This window comes from Amphimedon queenslandica, unplaced genomic scaffold (assembly GCF_000090795.2).
Source record: "Amphimedon queenslandica unplaced genomic scaffold, v1.1 AMPQUscaffold_12152, whole genome shotgun sequence".
Classification (NCBI taxonomy): Eukaryota; Metazoa; Porifera; class Demospongiae; order Haplosclerida; family Niphatidae; genus Amphimedon; species Amphimedon queenslandica.
The window spans coordinates 1-8,546 of record NW_003547609.1 but is presented as its reverse complement, the minus strand read 5'-3'; the positions used below and the strand labels follow the sequence as shown (position 1 = coordinate 8,546).

At 35.4% G+C, this 8,546-nt stretch overlaps 3 long non-coding RNA genes across 6 annotated transcripts; all 3 read right to left on the bottom strand.

Moving 5' to 3' along the window:
* Positions 1 to 17: 17 nt before the first annotated feature.
* Positions 18 to 5,143, bottom strand: LOC109588339 (uncharacterized). Of its 4 annotated transcripts, XR_002188093.1 has the most exons (6): positions 4,858 to 5,143; positions 4,665 to 4,789; positions 3,529 to 3,584; positions 2,812 to 2,849; positions 2,565 to 2,683; positions 18 to 1,848 (listed from the first exon to the last, which is right to left on the bottom strand). It is a non-coding gene; the product is annotated as an uncharacterized LOC109588339 (long non-coding RNA). The 4 variants fall into 4 exon arrangements; XR_002188094.1 differs by lacking the exon at positions 18 to 1,848 and having other exon boundaries at positions 2,222 to 2,683; positions 4,665 to 4,800; positions 4,858 to 5,141; XR_002188092.1 differs by lacking the exon at positions 18 to 1,848 and having other exon boundaries at positions 2,222 to 2,683; positions 4,665 to 4,821; positions 4,869 to 5,141.
* Positions 5,144 to 5,786: 643 nt separating this feature from the next.
* Positions 5,787 to 6,116, bottom strand: LOC109588336 (uncharacterized). Its single transcript, XR_002188090.1, has 2 exons — positions 6,020 to 6,116; positions 5,787 to 5,956 (listed from the first exon to the last, which is right to left on the bottom strand). It is a non-coding gene; the product is annotated as an uncharacterized LOC109588336 (long non-coding RNA).
* A 411-nt stretch (positions 6,117 to 6,527) lies between these two features.
* On the bottom strand, positions 6,528 to 7,580 carry LOC109588337 (uncharacterized). Its single transcript, XR_002188091.1, has 4 exons — positions 7,438 to 7,580; positions 7,001 to 7,130; positions 6,849 to 6,948; positions 6,528 to 6,770 (listed from the first exon to the last, which is right to left on the bottom strand). It is a non-coding gene; the product is annotated as an uncharacterized LOC109588337 (long non-coding RNA).
* Between the last annotated feature and the right edge of the window lie 966 nt (positions 7,581 to 8,546).

The following is an 8,546-nucleotide window of genomic DNA, read 5'->3' as shown; positions in this document are numbered from 1 at the left end:
GCTAAATTGGATTCAGATTTTTTGAAAATGCTTGATAAAGGTAACAATACATGTACTTTAATTACCCAAACTAGTACACAACCTCAATGTGTTTAATAAACACATAGTAACATGATCACTGCATAATCATTAATCATAATAATAACAGAAAAGTGCAATGCATAGCAGTAAAGAAAGTAATTATAACATCAGTGTTACTTTCAGTAATGTAAAAGTTATTTTTATCAATTTATGTATGTACGTATGAGCATATAGCGAAGATATTATTGCCTGGTATATGCTTATTTTTCTTCTTTTATTTTTTGTCTTACTAATGGGGGAACTACTATACTGTCACTAATTGCATTTATTATTCACTAACAAATTATACAGAGGTTCTTTTATATACTACCCAATCGCCTTATGGCCGGGACAAGAGCAACTGTACGTTATAGAGAGATGTCCGCTAATTGGGGGTTCGTTTTAGAGAGGTTTGACTGTAGTCCATTTTATATAATCATACAGAATCTTGTCAACATCATGATTCCTGTAAAGATGACAATTGATGTAGCTCCAGATTTGCTGATTCCTCCCCAGATATGGACTTTTATGGGGTGCTTGGGTTGTGGTTTGTACTTTCTTAGTTGCTTTATTCTCCTAAAACATATCCGACTGTCATTGTCAAGTTGTACTGAGCACTCGTTTGTAAATATAACATTGTCAAACTGTTCATTTTTTGTTACGTAATTGTTCCAAACACCATACTAATCTCTTCTCCTTATTTGCATCTCTTACAAGCTGGCAGTATTTGGGTCTTGTTGCAACCCAGCCTAGCTTCTTTCTCCCTCTTTTGATGGTTGGCTTTGACAATTTGAGGGTCAGCCACTTTTCTGTCAAAAGTTCTAACAGCTTGGTGGAATTAGCCTCATCATTCTCTGCCATAGCATTGTCAATGAATACCAAGTGTTCTTCACTTAGCTTAGGAACTACTGTGGCTCTCCATAGATCTCCTACAGTTCCTTTCTCTTTGTACTTCTTTAGCAGCTTGTACAAAGATGTGCGGCTAACAGTTACTCCACCATCTAATAACCGACGAGAGATATCTTCGACTGAGCTTCCATTCTGGCGTAGTGTGACAACCAGCCTCCTCAATTCCAAAAATAATCTTGGCATAGTGTCAGAAAACTTGCAATACGATGGCCAAACTGAGACTGAACCGTTCACTTTTATAGTTCTTGATGGTCAAGTGCTCTAACACAAGTGGACTCACTAGAGTCAACGCCCACACGTGATACATTTGATTGATCGATGGACGTGTGCTGCGACAAGTGTTAAGAGCACCACGCAATGTGTGACATGTCCATGAGATAATAAATGCGCACCTCTGTAAACTTGCCCGTGAGCAGTACTGTACATAGGTGAAAGATAAAGGAAAAGAGCAGTCACAGTAAATAGATGTATGCTTGCTAAAGTAAATATTTTGACAGGTTTTGTAAAAGATATTTCTGACTAAGTACTTAAAATAGCAACAGAAGACACCAGACAAGATAAAGCTGCTGCTCCGCTTCCTTTATGTCGCTAATATGATAAACCATTCAAAGAGGACACTACTTTAGATCATAAAAGTAGATTTATAAGACATGTTTCCCCATGTGCGTCATCACGTGACCACGCCCAATACTCAAAGTATTTTTGTCAAAATGGCGGATTGCTGCAATTCTGCAAGTTTTTCAAGCATATTGACAATTTTGATATTTTTGCAAGTAATAGTACTTCATAATAAACAAATTGCAGCTAAAAATTTTTGGGTTTTGTTATCCTTTAAGCTTCTCTATGAGAAATTTCTTGCTTTACTTTATGCATGTAGTACTATATTGTATCAAAATTATCATTTTTAAAACATGTAATAAATAAACACATAAATGACGTACGTGTAGAAGCATACTTAAGTTGTTTATGTGGGGCTCACTCATGCTCGCCCCAATTATTATTATTATTATTATTATTATTATTATTATTATCATTATTACTATTATTATTATTATTATTATTACTACCGTATTTTTAGGGGTTGCAAATTTGCGAATTTCAAGAATTTCGAAAATTCCCTCGTGATTTGCGAAAATAAAATCCACAAAATCAATGTAATACGATAGCCACATGGCACGCGGTAGAATTTACAAAAATGAAATCAGAAAATTTGAATTTTAGTAGATTTCACGAAATAATTATAATTCCCTCAAAAAAAAACTCTTATACTCTTATCAATAAAAACAAGTGTGAGCTTGTGTGTTAACTATTAATAAAAAAAGCTCAAGCTCAACGTGAATGACCTAGCAGGAATGAAAAGGACATTCTTCTTTATGCTCAGAGGGTAATGATGGGTGTCCCAAACTCAAAAAACAGCCTCGCTAGCAGCAGCATCAGCGCATAGTTGTAGTTGGATTAGATCACTGCAGTACAGTACGTGAGATCGCTAGGTGCCTGCGGTACTTTTGACGTGTGTCATCACTATTAGATATTCCATATTACATGTACATGTATGCTGTTAAACACAATGAGTGGATTGTACATGTATAACATACAGTTACACTTCTGAAATCCACAGCTAGTCTCTACTCTCTATTCCACCAAGCTCAATCTCTACCGAGAATCCGAGATACAGGATAGAAAGAGAGGAATATCATTAAACCAAGGATCCAGCCTAGGTCAGTACAAAGAACATAACTAATAACATATCACATGTATTTTAAAAGATACCTCAGCTACACATGCATTTTAATGTACATGAAGAACACATCAAATAAATCAAGAACCTAAATTCACACTTACCAGTGTCACTCTATCAACAAATTTGCCTCTTTCACAAACTAAAAAAACACAAAACATTAATTGATGATACATGTACAATAATTAATATGTAGACATGAAAACAACAATGAAATGCAAAGACAAAAAGCTTCCCTGAAATTCAATGGACCATATTATTTCATATAAATGGTATACTGCCCAAACTTTATAACTTCAAAACTTCAACATGGCATACATTTAAATGCATTTACTGGCATCAAGAGTGGATAATTATTTAGGGAGAGTGTCTAACCTGCCTATATTCTGTGATACCACTAGCGTGTATGTTTACATCCGTTTTTTGCAAGTATACAGAGTTAATCTCAGTAATCTTCAAATTTATGGGTGTGGCTGATAAAATGGCGCTTGAAGCATGCTGGCAACTTTAAGACTTATATCTCCACTCTGAAGATCATGTAGTGCGAGAAACAAGCAGGAGCAGACGGGAATATGTTCTTCTAATGGTTAGCTCTTTCTTATTTGCAGCCTTCTGACTTTGAATCAGTATAAGGACGCAAGAATGGCTACTTGGTGCTAATAACCATGCTATGTAAACTTACGCACTGTGGTATCACAGATTATAGGCGGGTTAGACACTCTCCCTAAATAATTATCCACTCTTGCTGGCATTGATATGTACTAAAAGTCCAAAAATCTAATAATCATCACTACAGGAAGATGTACCAGTTACTCTCTTACCAATTACATTACATTAAGATTCCCAGCTAACAACATGTATACCACCATAAGAAGTCCTATAGATAAAAGAGAGGAAAGAGCAAGTAAAAACAGAATGGTTCACAATACTAAAAATGGGAAAGAGGGGAGACCCACAGTCTTATAAAGTAGACCAAGTATTCAGTAGCTACATTCAATCAACAGGTGGAACTTGTAAATGTACATGAAGCATGTGGTCTGAACATGCAGCAGGCGCTAAGAGTACTCCATAGTACATAAAAAACAAAGGTGAAAGGTGACAAGAAAAGACATTTTCAATACAATTTATCTAGCATCAACAAGTTTAAAATCCTTGTTTCAAATATCAATTTATAAGTTAAAAAAACTAGTAGAATACCAACAAACTAAGACAACTTGGTAAATATACAATAATTATCCACTCTTGACAGTACATGTTACAATGTATAAATAAGTTGCCAAATGATGCTCCATTAAAAATCAAAACTTTTCGAACTAAGATAAACCATTTCTAATAGCAATTTAGCAAATACAAGATTATAAATTGCATATAGACCCTATAGGGCGCTGACTTCTAGAAGCAATTATAGATACTATATATGAGACGCTATTCGTAATGATCCGTATCCTATCCGCATTCTTTAATGAAAAAATTTTGAAATTCTTCTGCTGGACGGCAAAACAAGGCAAAAACCAATGGATAGGAGGCCAAAAGCAGCCTTTGTGGACAAGTGGCTTCAAGTGTAATGAAGCTTTTTCTCAGGAGACATTCTGGGCTTTGTTCTTCACTCTTACTGGCATTTATTGCCACTCAGGCAAGCTCTGGAAGCCACAAAGGCCTCTTGATCCTTGTTTCCCCATGTAGCTATAGTGTATCTTATTGCCGTCCAAATCATGAGTGTGGGTGGATACCGTAATGCAATAATTACTTGCAGAAATTAGCACCCAATAGGGTCTATTAGTCCATTCCTCCCAAATCTTTGTCCCCATAATATTCAGACTCATTACATGTAGCAAAATTAAATAATAAATAATTACATCAATTGACATGGTCACAAATTAAAATAATATGCTACACAGAGAGGTCGCCCTTCTCAATTTATCAATTTTAATGGCTACACCAGCCCCACAGAACTCACCAGTTTACTTTAGTTTGAATTATTACTAGCAGCTGGTACAGTTTAGTAGTTTGGGTACAAGAAGCTCGGAGAGAAGACTGGAACCATTATACAGTACAGAGGGTCTATAGATATAGGTAGGACATCTAAAGAGAAACTTTCACAACCAAAATCCCATCTAATATAAAACACGCTCAAGTAAAGCGAAATTTACTTTAAAGTCACTTTTAAAATTCTTCCGTCAAGGATAATACAGGAGGGCGCTCCAAGAGACGCCGAGAAATCAAGAACATTAGCCAAATTCGCTGGCCAAACCCTTACCACTGGGCACCAGAACTACTACTACACCAGTACATGGAGAGCAATAGACTGGACGAAACCCTCCTTCACCTCTTAGTCTTTACTCTTCAGAGAACTAGACCATTAGATAGTAGCAAGAGTAGATTATCTACTCTTGATAGTAGATACAAGCTGAAGTGAAGTCGTGAACGTGAAGTGCACGTGCCACGTGCAATAAATTTTAAATTTTGACAACAATAAAATTTTGATATGAACAATTCATAATTTTCAGGCTCGCCCGTATTGAGTTTTTTCAAAATAAACTTTAATTACATTTTTACTGCATTTTCTCTCTAATTTCTACTCAGTTTTAGTTTCAATTGTTATCACTTTTTATCACTTCTATTTTTGCTTTTAAATAATAATTTCAGAAATATTTACAGGTCAAGTCTTGACCGCAGTTAAGCATGGACATCTTCAATTCTTCACTGATACTCTGATATAATAGAAACAAAGGACATATACATATTCAGTGGTCAGTTTAAAAAAGAAATATGCTCAACAACTGCGTATATTGAAAATAATTTTGATCAATTTAAAGTGTAGGAGTAGATGCATCACTGCAGGGTAATAATTTTTACTCAATTTTTAACAGCATTAGAATTCCTCAGAAATCAATTATTGTAACCATGCATGCAGTTGGGCCCAGGGGCAAAGACCTCGGTACAGTTGATAGAGTGTCTAACTGTCAAAGAAACCAATCTGTATCTGAATAGATTATTCTGCGACTAGAGGTGCAAAGTCTAAAGGAGCTGTATCCACCAACTCTTGCATGCTATTATTAATGATATACATTATAATAAATGCAATGTTCTTTATAAATGAAAGGGGGATGCATGTACATAAGTGATGGATTAATGTAACAATAATTTCTTCATTTAGTCTGTATATCAGAGGTAATTATCTATGGTTGAATCGACTTAGAAGAGATCTCTGCTGAACATAATGGGCATGTATTCTCTGACTCTAATAACCTGCAATAATGACAACAGATAAACTTTATTTTAGATCATATACATGTACATTTACATGCATACTTCTTAAACTCTGAATAAAGTGCTGGGAAATGACAAGAAGGACATTCAGACCAATCATCAGCCACCATGAGACGACCCTATTTGTGAGCATGATAATTATTACAAATCATATACATGTATGTATCAAAAAAAATTATTAAAATGGAGAATTCTAACCTAGCCATTTTTGGAGAAATTTTGGCCCAAGACAAGGACTTTTACCGAATTTTTGAGCAACTTTAAAAATTCGTTAAAAAACTCAATTTTGATCGAAAAAAGATCAAACTTTCTACACAACATATAAGTATATGCATAGGTATATATATATATCAGAAAAAATTATTTAAAAATGAGAATTCTTATGACTGTTTAGAGTGGTTGCAGTGATGTCACTTCTTGATGTCATAATTATTTCCGTATGGCAAAAATTAATGAGCCTTATTCGCTTACAGCAGTAAAGCTGCTTTTTCCACAGCTTCTTTTTACAGCACAAGGCAGAAAAGGAGTACAATTATATCAGTATTTAGCAGAAAAGTAGCGATAGCAATAACTATAGGAGTAACAAGACAAGACTGTGTTCACTTCAGCCGCTTCACTAATTCTCTATCTGACGACTTTTTGCTTCCTTTGCATCCCTGGGTCTAGGCAAATGAAAGAGCAGCATAAATTAGGCATGCTCATAGTTAAGGAAGCCTGCCAGAAGAGTTTATAGTGACGTACAAATGAATGGCAAAGTAGCCATTTTGCCATTCGGAAGTAATTATGATGCATGCTATGAGAAGGAAGAGAAACAATAAGAGAGAGAAAGAGAAGCAAGTACAAGTATATTATCAATGTTTTCTTTTCTTACTAATGTCAGCAACTGGCCCTTTTAGCTGTTGCTCCAACACTTCTCTCTCAGCTTTTATCGTTTTCACATCCTCCATCAATGAATGAAGCTCTTGGACAGACTAGAAATAACATCATTGAAGATTAATCATTATTTTTTTATTTTTCTCATACTGGGCTTCCAGCTTTGATGGCTGCCATAAGTGCCATTGCACCAGCTTTAGGCAGGGTCAGTCTCGCTCTTTTTGAGTGTCACCATAGCCGGACAATGTGTCTCAAATTTCTCTCTAACGGTTAAATCAGCCTACAAAGAGAGAGAGGAAGAGAAAGAGAGAGTGTGTGTGTGTGTGTGTGAGTGTGAGAGAGAGTGAGGGTAGAGGGAGACATGAAAATACAAGAAGTACACAATAAAAGAATGAATGAATAAATAATAGTGCTGCTCATAGATGGTATTGCTGATAAATCACAATAAAAGCTCTAAATACAGTACAATGAATACAAGGAGAGATGAATGCACACCAATGGCATGACATACTGTGAACAAATGAAATAATTATTAATATTACTATATTGATGGATAAATATATATTATTATGGCAGTACTAATTTACTTTAGTTGCTGATTCAACAATTCCTTGAAATTTTGCCACTTCACCACGAATGCTCTGTGTCAGTTCATTTGATGTAGTTCTCTTCCATTTTGAACCAAATCTCTCCTTCAGTGTTGTATCATCTCTCTCTTCTTCGTCCAGCATCCTCTGAGTTTAGAAAGAAAAGAAATCATATTATTATTGATTTACATAGCTACATGTTTTTATGATTCGTAAAAATTCGGAGCAGATTGTATCAACATAAAAATTGTTAAATTGTTCAAAAATTTAGCCAAAGGCCGTGTACTGTACAAGGCACTTTGTCAAAAATTGCTACAAAAAATTTCTCCCATTTTTCCTGATACATGTACATACATTATACAGTCATTATGTTGTGTAGTGAAACTAGTGATCAAAGTTTGAGTTTTATGAATTTTTGAAGTTGCTCAAAATCAGGCCGAAGCTCTTATATAGGACTTTGGCCAAATTTGCCAAAAAAGAATTTTACATTTTTTAAATTTTTTCTGATACATATACATGTACATATGTTGCCTAGAAAGTTTAAGATGATTCCAATCAAAATTGGATTTTTAATGAATTTTTAAAGTTGTTCCAAAATCAGGCCGAAGTCCCTGTAGTACAGGGACTTTGGTCAATATTCACCAAAAATGACAAGGAGAAAATTCTCCATTTTTATAATTTTTTCTGATACATATACATGTACTTCTGCTGTGTAGAAAGTTTGAGTTGATTCCGATCAAAATTGGATTTTTAATGAATTTTTAAAGTTGCTAAAAAATCAGGCCAAAGGGTAGTCTCGAGCGGCCAGACTCCACCCCTTTTTGTCAATTGGGTAGGCGGGATGGAGTCTGGTTTCAGCCTTAATATTCATTTATGTTGCGGCTGCCAGAATCGGGAGACCTAATCAAATTGCAGTCGCTATAGCTACCAAGCATTCCACCCACGTTTTCAGCAATGGCAGCTCTCGATGATCTTTGTCTTTGCTGTGGCGTTGCTACTAAGCGAGATAGGCACTTAATTCATTCCTATTCTTGTCAATCTGTGCTCCCTGCGCTGGTGCAACTATTGGATCAAGCCATGCTGGAATCTGGGGTTGAATCACCTACTGA